Genomic DNA, 22,333 nt, shown 5'->3' with positions numbered 1-22,333 from the left:
TCTTTCTTGAGATCAATACTCACTTGTAACCAAGGCAAGAGACACCAATTGTGTGGTGGTCCTTGCGGGGAAGTTTTGTTCCCGGTTGATTTGAGAAGAGAAAGCTCACTCGGTCCGAGGGACCGTTTGAGAGAGGGAAGGGGTTGAAAAAGACCCGGCCTTTGTGGCCTCCTCAACGGGGAGTAGGTTTGCGAGAACCGAACCTCGGTAAAACAAATCCTTGTGTCTCACTTTCTTATTCGCTTGTGACTTGTTTTTACGCCCTCTCTCGGACTCGATTATATTTCTAACGCTAACCTCGGCTTGTAGTTGTGATTAACTTTGTAAATTTCAGTTTCGCCCTATTCACCCCCCTCTAGGTGACTTTCAATTGGTATCAGATCCTGGTGCTTCATTAGAGCCTAACCACTCGAAGTGATGTCGGGAGATCACACCAAGAAGGAGATGGAGACCGGCAAAAAGCCCACTACAAGCCACGGGAAGGCTTCATCGGAAGAGTCCCGCAAAAAGGGAAAGGGGAAGGAGAAGAAAGCTTCTTCCCGCAAGTCGCATCGGAGTAGCGACAAGATAAAGAAGATGAGGAAGGTGGTCTACTACGAGACCGACACTTCATCACCTTCCACCTCCGGCTCCGACGCGCCCTCCGTAACTTCTAAGCGCCATGAGCGCAAGAAGTTTAGTAAGATCCCCCTACGCTACCCTCGCATTCCTAAACATACACCTTTACTTTCCGTCCCATTAGGCAAACCACCAACTTTTGATGGTGAAGATTATGCTAGGTGGAGTGATTTAATGCAATTTCATCTAACCTCACTCCACAAAAGTATATGGGATGTTGTTGAATTTGGTGTACAGGTACCATCCGTAGGGGATGAAGATTATGATGTTGATGAAGTGGCCCAAATCGAGCACTTCAACTCCCAAGCCACAACCATACTCCTCGCCTCTCTAAGTAGGGAGGAGTACAACAAGGTGCAAGGATTAAAGAGCGCCAAGGAAGTTTGGGACGTGCTCAAGACCGCGCACGAGGGTGATGAACTCACTAAAATCACCAAGCGGGAAACGATCGAGGGGGAGCTCGGTCGCTTCCGTCTACACCAAGGGGAGGAGCCACAAGACATGTACAACCGGCTCAAAACCTTGGTGAATCAAGTGCGCAACCTCGGGAGCAAAAAGTGGGATGACCACGAGGTGGTTAAGGTTATTCTAAGATCACTCATTTTCCTTAACCCTACTCAAGTACAATTAATTCGTGGCAATCCTAGATACACACTAATGACTCCTGAGGAAGTGATCGGGAATTTTGTGAGCTTTGAATTCATGATCAAAGGATCAAGGAAGATCAACGAGCTTGACGGCCCCTCCACGTCCGAAGCTCAACCCGTCGCATTCAAGGCGACGGAAGAAAAGGAGGAGTCTACACCGAGTAGAACACCCATCGACGCCTCCAAGCTCGACAATGAGGAAATGGCGCTTGTCATCAAGAGCTTCCGCCAAATCCTCAAGCAAAGGAGGGGGAAAGATTACAAGCCCCGCTCCAAGAAGGTTTGCTACAAGTGTGGTAAGCCCGGTCACTTTATAGCAAAATGTCCTATTTCTAGTGACAGTGACAGGGGCGACAACAAGAAGGGGAGAAGAAAGGAGAAGAAGAGGTACTACAAGAAGAAAGGCGGCGATGCCCATGTTTGTCGAGAGTGGGACTCCGACGAAAGCTCTAGCGACTCCTCCGACGACGAGGACGCCACCAACATCGCCGTCACCAAGGGACTTCTCTTCCCCAACATCGGCCACAAGTGCCTCATGGCAAAGGACGGCAAAAAGAAGAAGGTTAAATCAAAATCCTCCACTAGATATGAGTCCTCTAGCGATGATAATGCTAGTGATGAGGAAGATAATTTGCGTACTCTTTTTGCCAACTTAAACATGCAACAAAAAGAGAAATTAAATGAATTGATTAGTGCTATCCATGAGAAGGATGATCTCTTGGACTCCCAAGAGGACTTCCTTATAAAGGAAAACAAAAAGCATGTTAAAGTTAAAAATGCTTATTCTCTAGAAGTTGAAAAATGTGAAAAATTATCTAGTGAACTAAGCACTTGCCATGAGACTATAGACAACCTTAGAAATGAGAATGCTAATTTGTTAGCTAAGGTTGATTCTATTGCTTTTAATGTTTCAATTCCCAATCTTAGAAATGATAATGATAATTTGCTTGCTAAGATTGAAGAATTAAACATTACTCTTGCTAGCCTTAGAAATGAAAATGAAAAATTGCTTGCTAAAGCTAAAGATTTTGATGTTTGCAATGCTACTATTTCCGACCTTAAAAGTAGAAATGATATATTACATGCTAAGGTTGTAGAATTAAAATCCTGCAAACCCTCTACATCTACCGTTGAACACACTACTATTTGCACTAGATGTAGAGATGTTGATATTAATGCTATTCATGATCACATGGCTTTAATTAAACAACAAAATGATCATATAGCAAAATTAGATGCTAAAATTGCCGAGCATGAACTTGAAAATGAAAATTTTAAATTTGCTCGTAGTATGCTTTATAGTGGGAGACGCCCTGGCATTAAGGATGGCATTGGCTTCCAAAAGGGGGACAATGTCAAGCTTAATGCCCCTCCTAAGAAATTGTCTAATTTTGTTAAGGGCAAGGCTCCCATGCCTCAAGATAACGAGGGATACATTTTGTACCCTGTCGGTTATCCTGAGAGCAAGATTAGGAGAATTCATTCTAGGAAATCTCACTCTGGCCCTAATCATGCTTTCATGTATAAGGGTGAGATATCTAGTTCGAGGCAACCAACCTGTGCTAAGTTGCTTAAGAAGAAAACTCTTAGTGCACCAAATGATCATGATATTTCTTTTAAAACTTTTTGTTGGGGGCCTTCGGCTTACGAAGGTCCTCAAAAACAGGATTTAACAGTATTTCTGGAGAATAATGTGTGAGCAGGTATCTTCGGACTCAAGTCGGTATCGCGGCAGAAGAAGACCAGAATAATACGAAGGTCGATACAGCGCCGAAGATGTGAGCAGGAAAGCTTCGGCGTGGTAGCAGAAAATGAAACCGACTTAGAGATGAAAAGGCTATTCAGACCTCGATAGACTACTATAGAATTATTACCAAATGTAAAGGGCATGAATTTAATTTTGTATGGGCTGTGTCCCGTGCCTATAAATAGGTGAACAGTACCCCCGTACTGTTCACGCTGATTTTGGCATTGGCTCGTGCGTCACACCTGTACTTTCATTCCCTTCCAAACTGAAGGTACATTTGTAATTCGATATTACTTCTATTTCTTTATAATAATGATAAATTGATAATGATGTAATTATCTATATAATCCTTTGTATTCTTTATGATTCGTTCTCTGTCATCGTATGCTATGTCTATGAAGGTACGTCCTTCATAGCCTTCGTCCGAAAATCATTATATCCTAAGGGAAATAATGCTTCGAAGGACGAAGGACTTTATCGATTAACCTTTTCTGTGTTGCCTTGTTCTTAACTCATAGCATTTGAGAACAAGTCCCCAACATTGGCGCCCACCTCCGGTGAACTCACTTCCACTCTTTGAGTTTTTTGAACACCTTCGGCGATCATAAACCTTCGCTATGGCGCCGAAGAAAGCTTCAGCGACTGGGACTGCAGCTCTGCAACCGCTGGACCACAATCAGGAGACAGTCTCCCTTCGGGAGGCCCGAAGCCAGAAAAGGAAGGCTATCAGCCCGACACCACCAGAGGACGAGATAGATCAAGAAATCGGAGACATGGAGATGCTTCATCAACAGGTGCAGAGGAAGAAAGAAAAGATGGCCAGGCTAGCTGAACTGCAAAGGCAGATAGACGAAGCCTCTGAAGAAGTTCGTCATCTTGCTCAGGATGAGCAGCACCGAAGGCCTCAGCACCAAGACCTTCATCAGGAGGGTTTCCTCAACGAAGATGACTGGTATGATAATTTCCATCATGGGAATTTTGTTTTCGATGATGCTTCTCCTCTGTCCGCTGAGCTGCAGGCTACACCTTGGCCTCCGTCCTACAAACCGCCTCAGCTTCCCGTATTCGATGGCCACTCAGACCCGAAGCAGTTTTTGATGAGCTACGAAGCAACAGTATCTTCGTATGGTGGCAATGCTGCAGTCATGGCCAAATCTTTTGTTATGGCTGTTAGGAGCGTTGCTCAAACCTGGTATTCCTCCCTTCGACCAGGAACGATCACTTCATGGCAGAAGCTTAAGGACTTGTTGTTAACTAGCTTCCAAGGGTTTCAGACGAAGCCGGTCACTGCTCAAGCTCTATTCCAGTGCACCCAGGATCACGAAGAATACCTTCAGGCGTACGTCCGGAGGTTCTTGCGTTTGAGGGCACAGGCACCAACGGTGCCCAATGAAATTGTCATTGAGGCCATGATCAAGGGGCTTCGGCCAGGACCGTCAGCTTAGTACTTCGCTAGGAAGCCTCCTCAAACGTGGAGAAGCTGCTCCAGAAGATGGACGAATACATTCGGGCCGATAATGATTTTCGCCAAAGAAGGGAGGAGGCTTTCAGGTTTTCTGAAATGACCAGGGGCTTCGGAGGAAGGTTCTATCCGAGGCATGTTAGATCAATTCATAACTCTACCCAAAATGATGATCGAGGGAGCCAACAGCAAAGGCCACAGTGTTCCTCACAGGCTTCGAGGCAACAGCAAGGCTCCTTCCGACCACCAGCTCCAAGAGGCAGAGGCGCCAGGGGCTTCGGCGGAAGATTCGGAGATCAACCAAGAAGAATCTTTTGCTTGTTTCGCGGTGAGAACAAAGGCCATACCACCAGGATGTGCCATGTTACCATCCAGAAGCAAAAGGAAATAGCCGAAGCCGCAGCACAACAAGCTCAGCCGAAGCAGGTCATGCATACTGCTTCGTATCATTCGCCTTACATCCCAGAATATGTGGGCAACCACCCTGCAGTTTCTGTTGCTTCGGCGAGTCAACCTCAAGCTTCCTGGCAACAGCCTCCGCCTCCACCTCCGCTGCAACAAGGCCAGCAACCAGAAGGGAGCCAGTATGCTCCACACCAAAGGGACTTCAGAGAGCAGTCCGAAGCTCGTACAGTCAACAGCACTGTGCCAGAGTCAAAGCACATCTATTGACAAATATCCTACCTTAATAGCAGTCTTTCTTATTCAGTCTTATTTTCTGTGTAATAAAGGACATTGTTTAGATTTCATGTAAATAGTTTCGTTGTTTGCCACAAGCAAAATATATTTTCTTCACAGGCCTAAGTTGTTGAAGTTTAAAGATTTGTGATATCAAAGAGGACCTTCAAATTATCGAAAATTCTTCGAAGCAACAAAAAGTCGTTCTAAGGAACGCAGAGTAAGTTTGCCGAAGTCACAAAAAGCCGCTCCAGAGAGAGTGCAGTGTAAGTTTTCTGCTCCAAAGTTGTTCCAAAGGGAATGCAGAGCATACAGCGAAAAGTCAACGCTGATACCGCCTAAGTAAAAGGCGAAGCGTGAAAAGTCAACGCGAATACCGCTGAAAGTAAAAGGCGAAGAAGCTCCTAAGGGAGGCTTACAGCGAAAAATAAACGCTGATTCCGCTGAAGTAAAAGGCGAAGAAGCTCCTAAGGGAGGCTTATAAAAGATTATGTGTTTTATTGCAGGGATGCGTGTGTATCTTCGGAATAAACATCACCTCACATAACATAACATCATCGCATCATTTCGCATAGCATAAGCATCATACATCATGTTGCATATGGCACAAGAGGTGGACACAATATCGATCTACAGAAGAACGTTTTGAAAAAAGGGAAAAATCATAATGTCACAAGGAGATACATTGTTGATCTTCGGAAGTGTAGCTTCGGAAAATATCTTCACGAAGCCTGGATATTATTCATCAGAACACTGGATATTGTTGTGACAAAGAAAAATTCTTCTTCACGAAGCATGAAAAGAAGGGAAGGTGTTTTTTCGTCAAAGACTCAAAAACGGTACGTGTAAAATTTCATGCATCGTAAAGAATTGAACAATAAAAACAGGTATATTACATTTAGGGTTACAAAATGTTACAATATATCACATTTCAGAAGTTTTTACAATAATACTTAATCTTCTCTCAAAACGACTTCTGCAGCCTCGTTCAGGAGCCGATTAACAACTTCATCCATGATAGCTTCAGCCATCTTTTTAATTTCGTCGTCTCCTTTCGGGGGAGGTCCCGAAGACGCTTTAGTAGGATCTGAAGGAGGACAGGATACGGCTACATTGCTATTACAAATTGCGAACGAAGTTTAAAATCGAAAATTACAACACAATAAAACCATTAGTTGATACCTATTTGCCCTTCGGGCTCTGCGCCTTTTTCAGCAGCCTCAGCCACTTCTCTAGCATCGTGAATGCCCTTTTCACTTTTTTGAATAATTTCTCCGGCCATTTCTCGGCCACCATTATCCCAGATATCGGTGAAAAATTTTCCACCAATTATGCTAGCTTCGGCCGAAGGATCTCTTGCATCTTCGAAGGACAAAGCAGCTTCGGATTGCGCTAAAATCTTTACATGTTCGCAGCCCTTTTTCTCTAAGATGGTGGCAATTCCTCTGGCACCCGAGAAAGCACATATATCTCCACGACTATTTAAAATTTCTTCGAAGGCCTCAGCTTCGTGATCGATCCATTCGATGGGACCTTCGGGATTGCCTCTTGTAAAGTCTTCTTCGCTTGAGAATGCGCCGACCCTGGCGAAGCTGGCTTTTAACTTCTTAACACACTCTATAGATTTGTTATAGCATCTCTTCTTGGGCGAACGAAGCTCTTCAACAGTTCCTTCTAAGTGATCTGCCCATTGGTCGCTGAGTTCTCGCTTCGTTTCTTCAAGTATGCATTCTTCCTTGGCTCTGGCCAGTTGTTTCCGAAGATCTTCAATTTCGCGCTTCTGAGCCTCAGCTTGACCTTTAAAAGCAGCTTCGCCTTCCTTTATTTTATTTATCAATGAATGTAATATTTTATCTTTTTCGAGACCTTCGTTCCTCAGTTCAATTACTTCGGAACGAAGGTTGCTCAGGGCTATAGCGCACCCTTCGTCTTCAGCATCTTTCTGTGCCCTGAGGGCATTGCTAAGTATGAGGCCCTGCAAAGAGAAATATGTGTGCGTCAATAGATTTAAGTAAATGAAAAATTTTGGTTCCAACAAAAAATACAAAGATCCCATTTGTTGCACCTTTAAGCTATTATATGCCAGGCTGTCGGCCAGATCGTTCTTCGACAGCACCGAGAGCCTGTCTTCTAGTGTTGGGAATCCGAAGCTTTTGCTCATCTCCCGACAGACAGAAATCTCCTTGCTGTCAGGGAGGCAATACAAAAAGTCTTCTTCTCCACTGCCATTGAATATTAACGCTCCCTTTGGATACTTCATTTTTTGGGCGTAAAGCTGGGCCTCTTGTTTTTCTTTTTCTGATAATTGTTTCCCCGAAGCATGACGAACAATGTAATCAAGGACTTTGGGGGATGCTTCGGGGGCAATGCCACTAGTTTCTTCAACAAAAGTTGGCTCTGTTATTTTTTCTTCCTCGGTTTCCAAGGATTTTATCTTCGCGGGCTCTAAGGACCCAGCTTCGGCTTCAGTTTCTTGCTCTGGAGCTTTAGTATCAGAAATTTCAGCTTTCGCTTCAGGAATGGCAGCAGTCTTCTTCGGAGGTGTGCTTGAAGATTTAATTGTTTCCAGTACATCTAGCACATTAGCCATTCTCTTTCTTTTCGGAGTCACTGCTGGCACTTTTTGATTTTTTACTGTCTCAACATTTGTTGTAGGACTCAAAACTTCTGATGTTTTTTCTTCAGTTGGTTTTTTCACTTCTTCCATTTTTTCTGTGGATGGCGCTTCGGCCATCTCTTTGGTTTCTGGTAGCAAAATCTTCGGTGCTTCCAATTCTATCCTTGTTGGCGCTTCGGCCATTTCTGCAACTTCTGGCAGCAAGGTTGGTTTGGTTGGCTTTTCAGCCTCGGTGGCCGAAGAAGTTCCTCCGGTGAACTCAGGCACCGAAGCTGGTTCAATATAGCGCGACCGATGTGTGAGGACCTTTATCCTCTTTCTTTTCGGTTCTGGCTCGCTAGGAGCAGTTGCAGCTTCTTCTTTCGCAGAGGTTGTGTTTTTTCTTTTCTGCCCTCGAATGGGATAACGATAGTCAGGGTAGACGAACCTGATTGCATCAAACACCCGATTCAACCTCTTCTTTTTTCGGCCTCCGAAGGCTGCTGACAGTGCAGTATCTTCGGCCTTCGAATAAGCCCCAAGCAGTTCATCACTTAAATTTTCAATGCTTTTTAACCAGTCATCATCTGGCTCAACGAATTTATCTCCGAACTTAAAAGTGTACTTCAGCCTGATAAGTCCACCTTCGTCGGCCTCTTTTATGGTTTCTTGCGGCATTTCCCATTTCTCCGCGAGCGGCCATACCCTGAAGGCAATATGCTCTTGTACTAAATCTCTCGTTCCAATAAAAGAACAGATAACACCGAAGGCTCTCTGGCATTCTTCGGCAGCTTCATTCATTTCAACCTTCGGCCTCCGAAGGCCGAAGCTTTGCCAAATAGGGCGCATAATTATACCTTTGATATCTTCTCATACTGTCAGGTCATTCTTCACATAAAACTATTCTATCATCCAGTCGCCGGGCCATCTCTTCCGAAAGGTTGGCACGGGACAGCTTGACCCGGACCGAGAAACGAAATTGTAGCAGCCAAAATTATTGTGATACTGTTCCTTACCCCAAGGTTTTGTTTCGTATGATAATTCGTGTATATTGCAGAAACTTTTTGCATCAGGCTTCAGACCTTGGCTTCTCACGGCCCACACGAAGATGTTCAGCCTTATGATTGCCTCAGGGGTAAGTTGGTGAAGATAGACTTCGAATATTCTCAGCACCTCTACAACGAAGCTGCTCAGGGGAAATCTTAGTCCAGCTTTCAAAAAGCTTCGGTACACTACGACTTCATTCTCTTCAGGGTGTGGACAAGTCTTCTCCCCTTCGTCGGCCCTCACAACAGACAAATCCCGGAAATACCTTCCTCTCATGTTGATAAGATGATTCTCTTTGATAGTTGATTTACCATAAACTGAATGGCTTGGTCGCCAGGGACGATCTTCGGAGTCTTCACCACCGCTGTCCACATCATAACTGTCGCTGTCACCAGTATCCTCAGACAAACCTTCTAGAATCTCCTTGGTGATTTTTTCTGTGTTGGTCTTCGACATTGCTATAAGAAACCCCAAATTTTTCTCTTCATCGAGACTTAGCTTCATCTCGGTAGCAGCCTTCTTATCTTCAGGCATCTTCGGGAATACTAAAAACTGTTTTCAATGCCAAAGCTTCAAAACTTAAAAGCTCAGCAAATCTTGGTGCGCAAAAGCTAAAAATTGAGTGAGCGAGAGCAGATGGCAAGAAAGCGTGCCAAATGAGTTTGCGGTATGATCTTATTTATACGCCCAGTGCGTTGAAAATGGAAAGACCCCGCTTGTCAGTGAATGTTGCTATTCTAGCAAAGGGAAGGTGTTTTTTCGGACCTTCGGCGTAAAGCCTTCGTCCATGTCGCAATCTAAATTTATTATTTTAAACAAATTAATATTGCGAGGGGCTACTGTTGGGGGCCTTCGGCTTACGAAGGTCCTCAAAAACAGGATTTAACAGTATTTCTGGAGAATAATGTGTGAGCAGGTATCTTCGGACTCAAGTCGGTATCGCGGCAGAAGAAGACCAGAATAATACGAAGGTCGATACAGCGCCGAAGATGTGAGCAGGAAAGCTTCGGCGTGGTAGCAGAAAATGAAACCGACTTAGAGATGAAAAGGCTATTCAGACCTCGATAGACTACTATAGAATTATTATCAAATGTAAAGGGCATGAATGTAATTTTGTATGGGCTGTGTCCCGTGCCTATAAATAGGTGAACAGTACCCCCGTACTGTTCACGCTGATTTTGGCATTGGCTCGTGCGTCACACCTGTACTTTCATTCCCTTCCAAACTGAAGGTACATTTGTAATTCGATATTGCTTCTATTTCTTTATAATAATGATAAATTGATAATGATGTAATTATCTATATAATCCTTTGTATTCTTTATGATTCGTTCTCTGTCATCGTATGCTATGTCTATGAAGGTACGTCCTTCATAGCCTTCGTCCGAAAATCATTATATCCTAAGGGAAATAATGCTTCGAAGGACGAAGGACTTTATCGATTAACCTTTTCTGTGTTGCCTTGTTCTTAACTCATAGCATTTGAGAACAAGTCCCCAACACTTTTGATGCATCTTATGTGTTAACTAACAAATCCAGAAAGGTAGTTGCCAAGTATGTTGGGGGCAAACACAAGGGATCAAAAACTTGTGTTTGGGTAACCAAAGTTCTTGTATCTAATGCCAAAGGACCCAAAACCATTTGGGTACCTAAAGTCAAGAACTAAACATGTTTTGTAGGTTTATGCATCCGGGGGCTCAAGTTGGATCATCGACAGCGGGTGCACAAACCACATGACAGGGGAGAAAAAAATGTTCTCCTCCGACGAGAAAAACCAAGATCCCCAACGAGCTATCACATTCGGGGATGGAAATCAAGGTTTGGTCAAAGGATTGGGTAAAATTGCTATATCTCCTGACCATTCCATTTCCAATGTTTTTCTTGTAGATTCATTAGACTACAATTTGCTTTCTGTATCTCAATTATGTCAAATGGGCTACAACTGTCTATTTACTGATGTAGGTGTCACTGTCTTTAGAAGAAGTGATGATTCAATAGCATTTAAGGGAGTGTTAGAGGGTCAGCTATACTTGGTAGATTTTGATAGAACTGAACTCGACACTTGCTTAATTGCTAAGACTAACATGGGCTGGCTCTGGCACCGCCGACTAGCACATGTTGGGATGAAGAATCTTCATAAGCTTCTAAAGGGAGAGCACATTTTAGGATTAACAAATGTTCATTTTGAGAAAGACAGGATTTGTAGCGCATGCCAAGCAGGAAAGCAAGTTGGTGCTCACCATCCACACAAGAACATCATGACGACTGACAGGCCACTGGAGCTCCTACACATGGATCTATTCGGCCCGATTGCCTACATAAGCATCGGCGGGAGTAAGTACTGTCTAGTTATTGTGGATGATTATTCTCGCTTCACTTGGGTATTCTTTTTGCAGGAAAAATCTCATACCCAAGAGACCTTAAAGGGATTCTTAAGACGGGCTCAAAATGAGTTCGGCTTGAGGATCAAGAAAATTAGAAGCGACAATGGGACGAAGTTCAAGAACTCTCAAATTGAAGGCTTCCTTGAGGAGGAGGGCATCAAGCATGAGTTCTCTTCCCCCTACACTCCACAACAAAATGGTGTAGTGGAGAGGAAGAATAGAACTCTATTGGACATGGCAAGAACCATGCTTGATGAGTACAAGACTTCGGATCAGTTTTGGGCCGAGGCGGTCAACACCGCTTGCTACGCCATCAACCGGTTGTATCTACACCGAATCCTCAAGAAGACATCATACGAACTCCTTACCGGTAAAAAGCCCAATATTTCATATTTTAGAGTCTTTGGTAGCAAATGTTTTATTCTTATTAAAAGAGGTAGAAAATCTAAATTTGCTCCTAAGACTGTAGAAGGCTTTTTACTAGGATATGATTCAAACACAAGGGCATATAGAGTCTTTAACAAGTCCTCTGGACAAGTTGAAGTTTCTTGTGATGTTGTGTTTGATGAGACTAACGGCTCTCAAGTAGAGCAAGTTGATCTTGATGAGATAGGTGATGAAGAGGCTCCATGCATCGCGCTAAGGAACATGTCCATTGGGGATGTGTGTCCTAAGGAATCCGAAGAGCCTCCAAATGCACAAGATCAACCATCCTCCTCCACGCAAGCATCTCCACCAACTCAAAATGAGGATGAGGCTCAAGATGATGAAAGAGAAGATCAAGCAAATGAGCTACCTCAAGATGACAGCAATGATCAAGGGGGGAGATGCAAATGATCAAGATAAGGAGGATGAGGAACCAAGGCCACCACACCCAAGAGTCCACCAAGCAATCCAACGAGATCACCCCGTCGACACCATCCTCGGCGACATACATAAGGGGGTAACCACTAGATCTCGTGTTGCTCATTTTTGTGAACATTACTCCTTTGTTTGCTCTATTGAGCCACACAAGGTAGAGGAAGCACTTCAAGATTCGGATTGGGTGGTGGCGATGCAAGAGGAGCTCAACAACTTCACTAGGAATGAGGTATGGCATTTAGTTCCACATCCTAATCAAAATGTTGTAGGAACCAAATGGGTTTTCCGCAACAAGCAAGATGAGCATGGTGTGGTGACAAGGAACAAAGCCCGACTTGTGGCCAAAGGATACTCCCAAGTCGAAGGTTTGGATTTCGGTGAAACCTATGCACCCGTAGCTAGGCTTGAGTCAATACGTATATTATTGGCCTATGCTACTTACCATGGCTTCAAGCTTTATCAAATGGACGTGAAAAGTGCCTTCCTCAATGGACCAATCAAGGAAGAGGTCTATGTTGAGCAACCTCCCGGCTTTGAAGATAGTGAGCACCCTAACCATGTATACAAACTCTCTAAGGCGCTTTATGGGCTCAAGCAAGCCCCAAGAGCATGGTATGAATGCCTTAGAGATTTCTTTATCACTAATGGATTCAAAGTCGGAAAGGTCGATCCTACTTTATTCACTAAAACTCTTGAAAATGACTTGTTTGTATGCAAAATTTATGTTGATGATATTATATTTGGGTCTACTAACGAGTCTACATGTGAAGAATTTAGTAGGATCATGACATAGAAATTCGAGATGTCTATGATGGGGGAGTTGAAGTATTTCTTAGGATTTCAAGTAAAGCAACTCCAAGAGGGCACCTTCCTAAGCCAAACGAAGTATACTCAAGACATTCTAAGCAAGTTTGGGATGAAGGATGCCAAACCCATCAAGACACCCATGGGAACCAATGGGCATCTCGACCTCGACACGGAAGGTAAGTCCGTGGATCAAAAGGTATACCGGTCGATGATTGGGTCTTTACTCTATTTATGTGCATCTCGACCGGATATTATGCTTTCAGTATGCATGTGTGCAAGATTCCAAACCGACCCTAAGGAAGCTCACCTTACGGTCGTAAAACGAATCTTGAGATATTTAGTTTATACTCCTAAGTTTGGACTTTGGTATCCTAGGGGATCCACTTTTGATTTGATTGGTTATTCGGATGCCGATTGGGCGGGGTGTAAAATCAATAGAAAGAGCACATCGGGGACTTGCCAGTTCTTGGGAAGATCCTTGGTGTCTTGGGCTTCAAAGAAGCAAAATTCCGTAGCTCTTTCTACCGCCGAGGCCGAGTACATTGCCGCAGGCCATTGTTGCGCGCAACTACTTTGGATGAGGCAAACCCTTAGGGACTATGGTTACAAATTAACCAAAGTTCCTCTTCTATGTGATAATGAGAGTGCAATCCGCATGGCGGATAATCCCGTTGAGCATAGCCGCACTAAACACATAGCCATTCGGTATCACTTTCTAAGGGATCACCAACAAAAGGGAGATATCGAGATTGTGTACATTAACACTAAAGATCAATTAGCCGATATCTTTACCAAGCCTCTTGATGAACAAACGTTTAACAAACTTAGGCATGAGCTAAATATTCTTGATTCTAGGAACTTCTTTTGTTAAATTGCACACATAGCTCATTCATATACCTTTGATCATGTCTCTTTCATATGCTATGACTAATGTGTTTTCAAGTCTATTTCAAACCAAGTCATAGGTATATTGAAAGGGAATTGGAGTCTTCGGCGAAGACAAAGGCTTCCACTCCGTAACTCATCCTTCGCCGTTGCTCCGAGCCGCTCTCCATCTTTGGGGGAGAAGGACTCCGTCTTTGGTATAATCTTCACTCATTTATTTATGACCAAAGGGGGAGAAAGTAATTCAAAAGGGCTCTAATGACTCCGTTTTTGGCGATTCATGCCAAAGGGGGAGAAAGTATTAGCCCAAAGCAAAAGGACCGCACCACCACCTAAATTTTAAAATGATTTTCAATTGGAAATTTCAAATTGGTATCCTATTATGTTCAAAAGGGGGAGAAAGTAGTATTTCAAAATTGATATATCAAAACCCTCTTGAACACTAAGAGGAGATTTCATTTAGGGGGAGTTTTTGTTTGAGTCAAAGGAGAAGCATTTGAAACAGGGGGAGAAAATTTCAAATCTTGAAAATGCTTAGCAAAATCTTATTCATTTACCTTTGACTATTTGCAAAAGAACTTTGAAAAAGATTTACAAAAGAATTTGCAAAAACAAAACAAGTGGTGCAAGCGTGGTCCAAAATGTTAAAAAAATGAAGAAACAATCCATGCGTATCTTATAAGTATTTATATTGGCTCAATTCCAAGCGACCTTGGCACTTACATTATGCAAGCTAGTTCAATTATGCACTTCTATATTTGCTTTGGTTTGTGTTGGCATCAATCACCAAAAAGGGGGAGATTGAAAGGGAATTAGGCTTACACCTATTTCCTAATTGATTTTGGTGGTTGAATTGCCCAACACAAATAATTGGACTAACTAGTTTTGCTCTAGTGTATAAGTTATACAGGTGCCAAAGGTTCACACTTAGCCAATAAAAAGACCAAGAATTGGGTTCAACAAAGAGAGCAAGGGATAACCGAAGTGTGCCCTGGTCTGGCGCACCGGACTGTCCGGTGTGCCACCGAACAGTGTCCGGTGCACCATCGGACAGTGTCCGGTGCACCAGGGGACTTCACGCTGAACTCCTCACCTTCGGGAAAATCCAGAGGCGCTCCGCTATAATTCACCGGACTGTCCGGTGTACACCGGACAGTGTCCGGTGCCCCAAAGGAGAGGGACTCGGGAACTCGCCAGCTTCGGGAATTCGCTCCGCTATAATTCACCAGCGGAGCAACGGCTACTTCGCGCCAACGGTCACCTGCAGAAGCATTAAATGCGCGCCAGAGCGCGTAGAAGTCAGGCACGCGCGAAGTGGCGCACCGGACACTCTACAGTACATGTCCGGTGTGCCACCGGACATCCAGGCGGGCCCAGCAGTCAGAGCTCCAACGGTCGGAACCCAACGGCGTGGTGACGTGGCTGGCGCACCGGACACTGTCCGGTGTGCACCGGACTGTCCGGTGCACCATGCGACAGACAGCCTCCACCAAACGGCTAGTTTGGTGGTTGGGGTTATAAATACCCCCAACCACCCCACATTCAAGTCATCCAAGTTTTCAACCTTCCAACCACTTACAAGAGCTAGGCATTCAATACAAGACACACTCAAGTGATCAAATCCTCTCCCAATTCCACAAAAGCATTAGTGACTAGTGAGAGTGATTTGTCGTGTTCTTTTGAGCTCTTGCGCTTGGATCGCTTTCTTCTTTCTCATTCTTTCTTGAGATCAATACTCACTTGTAACCAAGGCAAGAGACACCAATTGTGTGGTGGTCCTTGCGGGGAAGTTTTGTTCCCGGTTGATTTGAGAAGAGAAAGCTCACTCGGTCTGAGGGACCGTTTGAGAGAGGGAAGGGGTTGAAAAAGACCCGGCCTTTGTGGCCTCCTCAACGGGGAGTAGGTTTGCGAGAACCGAACCTCGGTAAAACAAATCCTTGTGTCTCACTTTCTTATTCGCTCGTGACTTGTTTTTATGCCCTCTCTCGGACTCGATTATATTTCTAACGCTAACCCCGGCTTGTAGTTGTGATTAACTTTGTAAATTTTAGTTTCGCCCTATTCACCCCCCCTCTAGGCGACTTTCACAAACTTTCCAAGTATCTCCTCAGGCGTCATCTTTGTGTACCTAGGATTCTCACGAATATTGTTCACAAGATGAGGATCAAGGATAGTAAAGGACCTTAGCATTAGGCGGACGATGTCATGGTCCGTCCATCGCGTGCTTCCATAGCTCCTTATTTTGTTGACGAGGGTCTTTAGCCGGTTGTATGTTTGAGTTGGCTCCTCGCCCCTGATCATTGCGAATCTACCAAGTTCGCCCTCCACCAACTCCATCTTGGTGAGCATGGTAACGTCATTCCCCTCATGTGAGATCTTGAGGGTGTCCCAAATCTTCTTGGCGTTATCCAAGCCGCTCACTTTATGGTATTCATCCCTGCACAATGATGCTAGAAGAACAGTAGTAGCTTGTGCATTTTTGTGAATTTGCTCATTGATAAACATGGGACTATCACTACTATCAAAATGCATTCCATTCTCAACTATCTCCCATATGCTTGGATGGAGAGAGAACAAATGACTACGCATTTTGTGACTCCAAAATCCGTAGTCCTCTCCATCAAAGTGAGGAGGTTTACCAAGTGGAATGGAGAGTAAATGAGCATTTGTGCTTTGCGGAATACGAGAATAATCAAAAGAAAAGTTTGAATTAACCGTTTTCTTTTTCTCGTAGTCGTCATCGTAATCAAAAGAAAAGTTTGAATTAACCGTTTTCTTTTTCTCGTAGTCGTCATCGTCCTTTTGGGAAGAAGTGGATTCATCGCTGTCGTCGTAGTAGATGATCTCCTTGATGCGCCTTGTCTTCTTCTTCTTCTCGTCTCTTCTTTTGTGGCTCGAGCCCGAGTCCGTAGGTTTGTCATCTTTCGGCTCATTGAAGATAGACTCCTTCTCGTTGTTGTTGACCATCATCCCCTTTCCCTTAGGATCCATCTCTTCGGGCGATTAGTCCCTTCTTGAAGAAGACGACTCTGATACCAATTGAGAGCACCTAGAGAGGGGTGAATAGGTGATCCTGTAAAAACTTGAAACTTAATGCCACAAAACTTGATTAGGAGTTAGCACAATTAAGCCAAGTGGCTAGAGAGGAGAACTTGCACAACAAGATAACCACAAAGAGATCAACACAGAGATGGCACAGTGGTTTATCCCGTGGTTTGGCCAAGTACAAAACTTGCCTACTCCATGTTGTGGCGTCCCAACGGACGAGAGTTGCACTCAACTCCTCTCAAGTGATCCAATGATCAACTTGAATACCACGGTGTTCTTTTTACTTTGCTCTTTTCCCGTTTGCGAGGAATCTCCACAACTTGGAGTCTCTCGCCCTTACAATAAGAATCAATATGAAGCACAGGAGTAAGGGAGGGAAGCAACACACTCAAAACCACAGCAAGTACGCACACACACGATCAAGACTTGAGCTCAAAAACAATATCTCAAGATTCTCACTAGAACAGAGCTCAAATCACTAAGAATGTCAAACTAGTGCGCAAGAGTGAAGTGTGAATGATCAACAAAGCTCAAAGGTTGCTTGGTGTTCTCCTCCATGCGCCTAGGGGTCCCTTTTATAGCCCCAAGGCAGCTAGGAGTCGTTGAGTGCATTCCAGGAAGGCAATTCTTGCCTTCTGTCGCCTGGCGCACCGGACAGTCCGGTGCACCACCGGACACTGTCCGGTGTGAATCTCCTTCCTTATTTGGCGAAGCCGACCGTTGGCGCTTTGGAGCCGTTGGCGCACCGGACACTGTCCGGTGCACACCGGACAGTCCGATGCCCCCTTCCGACCGTTGGCTCGGCCACGTGTCTCGCGCGGATCGCGCGGCCGACCGTTGGCCCGGCCGACCGTTGGCTCACCGGACATTCCGGTGCACACCGGACAGTCCGGTGAATTTTAGTCGTACGCCGTTAATCACTTCCCGAGAGCAGCAAGTTCGCCTGAGCCAGCCTGGCGCACCGGACACTGTCCGGTGCACCCAGACAGAGCTGACTTTGGCTGAACAAAGCCATCTTTAATTCCAACTTGATTTTTCCTGTTTCCAGCACTTAGACACAATACATTAGTCTCTAAAACAATGTACTAAGTCTAAGAAACATACCTTTATACTTGGTTTGTACTTTGTCCACCATTAACACTTAGGCACTTGTGTTGGACACTAAATCACCAAAATACTTAGAAATGGCCCAAGGGCACATTTCCCTTTCAAAGAGCAACAAAAGAACACAAATGATCCTCTCTCAAGTCTCTAAGAAATTGAGTTGATTTTGGAGCTTAGAGTAGATTGAATGCTTTGATTGTGTCTTTGGAGTGTTTGCCTTTGCTCTTGTAGTGAATGAGAAGTGTAGGAGGCTTGGATGGCTTGAATGGTGGTGGTTAGGGGTATTTATAGCCTCAACCACTATTCCAGTCGTTGTTGTCGATGGGCACACCAGACAATCCGGTGGTGCACCGGACAAGGGGTCTGGTGCCTGCTACATTAGCAGATCGTTGGGGTTTGGAGCGGTTGACCGTTGAAGTCTCTTGTCCTCTTGCGGCACCGGACATGTCTGGTGTGTTCTGACTTCGCAGCTCTGACTTCTGACTTCTGCACTGTGCACTTTCACTATTCAATAAAGTCGACCGTTGGATCAGTTGACCGTTGCTCTGTTGGCTCACCGAACAGTCCAGTGAATTATAGCGGAGCGTCTCCCAAAAAAAAACCCGAGAGTGGCCCGTTCGTGGGGTGCTCGGCTCGGGCACCGGACAGTGTCTGGTGCGCCACTTGCAGCACTTCTACTAGTCTTTGCTCCAAACTTCGTAGAGTTCCCAACTTATATTCTTTGTTGGTTTATGTTGAACTTTATACACCTGAGATAAATTACAACTAGGCAAACTAGTTAGTCCACGTGGTTTGTGATGGACGTCAAACACAAAAATCGATTATAGGAAATGATTAAGCCCATTTCCCTTTCAGCATCATTTGCTAAGGTCAAACAAACTTAGAACAAAATGATAAGAAAAAAAATGTAGGTAGAACCCTCAACCAAGTTTTGTAAAATCGGTCGATGGCTCGGGGGAAATTGGTGTGTACCCATACTAGGGGTACCTTAGGATGGCATAGAAAACCAACTATAAGATAAGAGCACCGCCTAAATATGCCCCCTGAACAATGTTGCTTCAACCTAGTTAACTCGACCGGGTCAGACCCGACCACAACAGGCCTAACCTGGTCATCCTGACTAGGTCAGGTCCTTGACCAGAGCCCCCCCAACGTGGTCACCCCGACCAAGTCGTACCCGACCACAGTAGTCCCAACCTAGTCACCTCAACTAGGCTAGGTCCCTAGCCAAAACTCCCTTGACCTAGTGTCGGGTATGATAATTAAGGGTACCTAGATTACGCCCCTAAAACGCGCTTAAATCCTAAGGACATCATCTGAGTACATTCCCCGAGGTCAAGGAGTCAAGAGCCATGCCTCGCCCGAGGCCCCCTCATGGGTGTTCCCAAAACTCCGCCTCGCCCGAGCCCGATCTCAGATGGGGCGAGTACTCGAGAGAATCTCAATCTCGACCGAGGTCACGTCACCCCTGAACGACAAACTCCACCTCGCTCGAGCCTGCCTCGGGCGAGTAGGACAAGCTCAGAGTAAGGCCTCCTGAAGACCACTGGGGGACAGCCGCATTCAATGCACGTACCTACCCCGCTCAGGCCTACGTGCATACAGTGACAACAAGACCACGGTCTTGTCAAAGATTCTATGATTACGAGTGCGACCACTGTACGCGCATGCCATCTACCAACCCTTGACGGGACATGTAATATGACAGGTGCGTAGACCAGCCCTAGGGCGCAAACTCTGTCTCACCCGATGCAGGACTCATCCTCGGGACAAAACTCTGCCTCGCCTGAGCTCAGCCTCGGCTACCTGCTCCCCCACGAATCCCTTGGGAGGCCACTCTTTCAACTACGACACACATCTTCGAATCTCAGGACAGGCTCGGTCACGACCTCGGGCGAACTTCCGCCTCGCCCGAGCCCACTTCTGCCCTCGATATCTATGACGGAGGACGCCCAACGTCATCAGATACAGTGGAGATGACACATCCCTTAAGAAGCCTTTTACCAAGCTTAGCACTGTGTTAACCACTACAATATGGGCAACCACTCGCGGGGGGGGGGGGGGGGTCGGGTATGTGACCGAACCCTCGGCTCTCAGTAGGAACCAAGCAGGAACAAGTCAACGATAAGGTACAAGACCATACCACCGGCCATACCATCTATAGAATATAAAGACGTCTCCTCATAGGCACACTCTACCAAGTAGCTCCCCTCTAGGCCTATAAATAGGATACCCTACAGCTTCAGGAGGGGCAGGCGAACACTTCACGAGTTTTCTCCTCCACTTGGTATTGGCATTTGCCTCAATCATCCTCAGGGACTTGGGATCCTTCCCTCTCCCGCTCAGCTTGTAAACCCTACTGCAAGCACTTAGGTGCGAGTAATATAAGTCTCCTCCCCCTCCGCTGGAAGTAGGGCCTCTTCTAGCCGAACCAAGATAAAATACTTGTGTCAACTTGCATCACCATCTAGGTATAGGGCACGCGACATTATTTCACTAGTTGGTTAGGTCCTCGGATCCAAACACCGACACCTCGTTTCTCCTAGACCAGGCCAATCCCAACCGCAATCGCTCTGAGCTAAGTCGGTAATACACTCCTAATAAGACTCTATGGTGCCACGTCCTAAAGGTAGCATTCTAGGAAAGACTAACACATTTATGATCCTATGACTATTCGGCGCATGCTCCTAACTAGGCTATACCAAATGAAGGCAAGTATAGTACGAAGGACTCCAAATGCACCCATGCTTATTAACCACTCCACTCTCCAAAGGATAACAAGGATCTACAAACCAGGACGGTCCTAGCCACATGCGGTTAGACTTCATGAACAAGACGTGACCACAAAGGAACTCCAATGCAAACCACATGTATGGCTCTCCCAAGGACGTCGCCTCACAAAGCTCTACCTATCTACAAGTCATGCCAGAATTGATAGGACCTTGGGGTCAGACGGACCAGCGGCGATAAGCCTTCGAGAGTGTAGGAGATGACTTATGACCTAAAGGCAGGAAATGACGGACCTCATTGCATTCTCCATGTAATAACATCCACCACTCCCTCGACTATGTAAGGGAAACAAGGCTTCCTATAGAAACCCAAGCAAACTTAGAAGCAAGCAATATTAGTCTACATGGCATCTGAACTCTCATCCAAACCATCACTCGACCAAGTTCCCCATATTCTTCTCACAAGCATGAGAGCCCTGTGCTCCACCTTGTAACACTTTCAAGAATAAGCAACAAAGACTTTAGTAAGATACTATATGTAAGGGACTTCCCTGAATGACTCTAAAACCCTCTCCCAAACTCGCTCGATCAAAGCCATCAAGACGGCAGCACCACATAATCCCCCACTAACCTACAAGTCTACTTGTCGTGGGTACTGAACCACGACAAGCAACTTTTTACCATGGATATGTTTGAACTTGAGGCTTATAAATACCACCTCAACTTGCCATTTTAAGTGCGTGGGAGCTAAGAAACATACCAAAGGGTTGGTTCTCCATTCTAGTGATCTCCACTTGCATAGAGCTTAGCGATACACATGGTGATTAGTGTAGGTGCTTTATGAAGTGTTTAGGCTAGTTAGGCCATCACTTATATGATTGCTCTAGGTTTATGCCTAGTGTTTATTAAGGTTTGTATACCTTTTACCATTCAATGCTTATATGCATCTCAAAGGGACTTATAATATTGCAAGACCACATCACCTTGTTTACGGTGTGGTCTCCACCGTGTATTATAGAGAATGAGGCCCACGATGATTTGGCTGGAATCTCGATAGTGAAGATGGCGAGAAGTGGTTCAGGAGAGGCCATCTTGGAGATCCAATTGTTTGTGGGAAAGGCCTAAAAACTATCCACGGAGTTACTTGGCCAGGAGCTTACACTTTGTGAGGGCATCCTTACGTGGGACTCCAACAAGGAACAATGAGAAGCGTGAGCTTATTGATACCTCGATAGAACTGCCAAAGTCGTCAATAAGAGTTTGCATTTCTATCTCAATTAAACTTTGCACTTTGTTTATTGCTTGTCTAGGTTGTGTGCTTACTTTACTACTTTAGTTTCTTATGATAGTAATGGGATTAGAACCTAGGTTGTGTAACTCTTTTTACGGTAGAGATAGCAACACACCTAACAACATCACAATTACACATGGTTTGATTAGATAAAAACTAGTGGCATTATGTTAAGAAGTATATTTTTAAATCATCTAGTTCACACCTTCTATTAGACGTCACGCTCTCTTCATGCCGCTCTTATAAACCCGACAAAAATTAGTAATTTTCGCCGGTTGATGTCAGACATCCGATGGGATTTGTCCAATTTTCGTGGGGTAACCTAGAAGCCCACGAAGATTATTTTGATCTACGAAAATTTTATATTTCCTATTAAAAAATAAAGGATAGTAAAAGCATTTTTTTCTTTTTAAGATCCTTGGAATAAACA

This window comes from Zea mays, chromosome 5 (assembly GCF_902167145.1).
Source record: "Zea mays cultivar B73 chromosome 5, Zm-B73-REFERENCE-NAM-5.0, whole genome shotgun sequence".
In the NCBI taxonomy this organism is placed as follows: Eukaryota; Viridiplantae; Streptophyta; class Magnoliopsida; order Poales; family Poaceae; genus Zea; species Zea mays.
The sequence above is the reverse complement of the archived record's forward strand: the minus strand, read 5'-3'. Positions refer to the sequence as shown.